We start from the raw sequence: 2753 nt of genomic DNA, 5'->3' as shown, positions 1-2753 counted from the left end.
TTAAACCGAGTAATAAGGCTTTTCTAGGCATGAGTGACTATAAATGATCTTTTCTTGACAATGGATGGCTTTCGCTCCACGTTTCCCGAGGCAAACAATCAATTACAATCTGTTTTAATCAAAAAATGTAAAAAAAATTCAAAATAAATTCAATAATGGGATTATAAAGGCATTTAAACCGAGTAATAAGGCTTTTCTAGGCTTGATTGACTATAAATGAACTTTTCTTGACAACGGATGGCTTTTGCTCCATGTTTCTAGAGGTAAACAGTCAATTACAATATGTTTTAATCAAAAAATGTAAAAAAAAAATTCAAAATAAATTCAATAATGGGATTATAAAGGCATTTAAACCGAGTAATAAGGCTTTTCTAGGCATGAGTGACTATAAATGAACTTTTCTTGACAATGGATGGCTTTCGCTCCACGTTTCCTGAGGCAAACAATAAATTACAATCTGTTTTAATCAAAAAATGTAAAAAAAATTCAAAATAAATTCAATAATGGGATTATAAAGGCATTTAAACCGAGTAATAAGGCTTTTCTAGGCATGAGTGACTATAAATGAACTTTTCTTGACAATGGATGGCTTTCGCTCCACGTTTCCCGAGGCAAACAATCAATTACAATCTGTTTTAATCAAAAAATGTAAAAAAAATTCAAAATAAATTCAATAATGGGATTATAAAGGCATTTAAACTGAGTAATAAGGCTTTTCTAGGCATGAGTGACTATAAATGAACTTTTCTTGACAATGGATGGCTTTTGCTCCATGTTTCTAGAGGTAAACAATCAATTACAATCTGTTTTAATCAAAAAATGTAAAAACAATTCAAAATAAATTCAATAATGGGATTATAAAGGCATTTAAACCGAGTAATAAGGCTTTTCTAGGCATGAGTGACTATAAATGAACTTTTCTTGACAATGGATGGCTTTCGCTCCACGTTTTCCGAGGCAAACAATCAATTACAATCTGTTTTAATCAAAAAATGTAAAAAAAATTCAAAATAAATTCAATAATGGGATTATAAAGGCATTTAAACTGAGTAATAAGGCTTTTCTAGGCATGAGTGACTATAAATGAACTTTTCTTGACAATGGATGGCTTTTGCTCCATGTTTCTAGAGGTAAACATTCAATTACAATATGTTTTAATCAAAAAATGTAAAAAAAATTCAAAATAAATTCAATAATGGGATTATAAAGGCATTTAAACCGAGTAATAAGGCTTTTCTAGGCATGAGTGACTATAAACGAACTTTTCTTGACAATGGATGGCTTTCGCTCCACGTTTCCCGAGGCAAACAATCAATTACAATATGTTTTAATCAAAAAATGTAAAAACAATTCAAAATAAATTCAATAATGGGATTATAAATGCATTTAAACCGAGTAATAAGGCTTTTCTAGGCATGAGTGACTATAAATGATCTTTTCTTGACAATGGATGGCTTTCGCTCCACGTTTCCCGAGGCAAACAATCAATTACAATCTGTTTTAATCAAAAAATGTAAAAAAAATTCAAAATAAATTCAATAATGGGATTATAAAGGCATTTAAACGGAGTAATAAGGCTTTTCTAGGCTTGAGTTTCTATAAATGAACTTTTCTTGACAATGGATGGCTTTTGCTCCATGTTTCTAGAGGTAAACATTCAATTACAATATGTTTTAATCAAAAAATGTAAAAAAAATTCAAATAAATTCAATAATGGGATTATAAAGGCATTTAAACCGAGTAATAAGGCTTTTCTAGGCATGAGTGACTATAAACGAACTTTTCTTGATAATGGATGGCTTTCGCTCCACGTTTCCCGAGGCAAACAATCAATTACAATCTGTTTTAATCAAAAAATGTAAAAACAATTCAAAATAAATTCAATAATGGGATTATAAAGGCATTTAAACCGAGTAATAAGGCTTTTCTAGGCATGAGTGACTATAAACGAACTTTTCTTGACAATGGATGGCTTTCGCTCCACGTTTCTAGAGGCAAACAATCAATTACAATCTGTTTTAATCAAAAAATGTACCAACAATTCAAAATAAATTCAATAATGGGATTATAAAGGCATTTAAACCGAGTAATAAGGCTTTTCTAGGCATGAGTGACTATAAATGAACTTTTCTTGACAATGGATGGCTTTCGCTCCACGTTTCCTGAGGCAAACAATTAATTACAATCTGTTTTAATCAAAAAATGTAAAAAAAATTCAAAATAAATTCAATAATGAGATTATAAAGGCATTTAAACCGAGTAATAAGGCTTTTCTAGGCTTGAGTGACTATAAATGAACTTTTCTTGACAATGGATGGCTTTTGCTCCATGTTTCTAGAGGTAAACATTCAATTACAATATGTATTAATCAAAAAATGTAAAAAAAATTCAAAATAAATTCAATAATGGGATTATAAAGGCATTTAAACCGAGTAATAAGGCTTTTCTAGGCATGAGTGACTATAAATGAACTTTTCTTGACAATGGATGGCTTTCGCTCCACGTTTCCTGAGGCAAACAATCAATTACAATCTGTTTTAATCAAAAAATGCAAAATAAATTCAAAATAAATTCAATAATGGGATTATAAAGGCATTTAAACCGAGTAATAAGGCTTTTCTAGGCATGAGTGACTATAAATGAACTTTTCTTGACAATGGATGGCTTTTGCTCCATGTTTCCCGAGGTAAACAATCAATTACAATCTGGTTTAATAAAAAAATGCAAAAAAATTCAAAATAAATTGAATTATG

This window comes from Theobroma cacao, unplaced genomic scaffold (genome assembly GCF_053813885.1).
Source record: "Theobroma cacao isolate CCN51 unplaced genomic scaffold, ASM5381388v1 tig011, whole genome shotgun sequence".
In the NCBI taxonomy this organism is placed as follows: domain Eukaryota; kingdom Viridiplantae; phylum Streptophyta; class Magnoliopsida; order Malvales; family Malvaceae; genus Theobroma; species Theobroma cacao.
Note: the sequence above shows the minus strand (reverse complement) of the source record.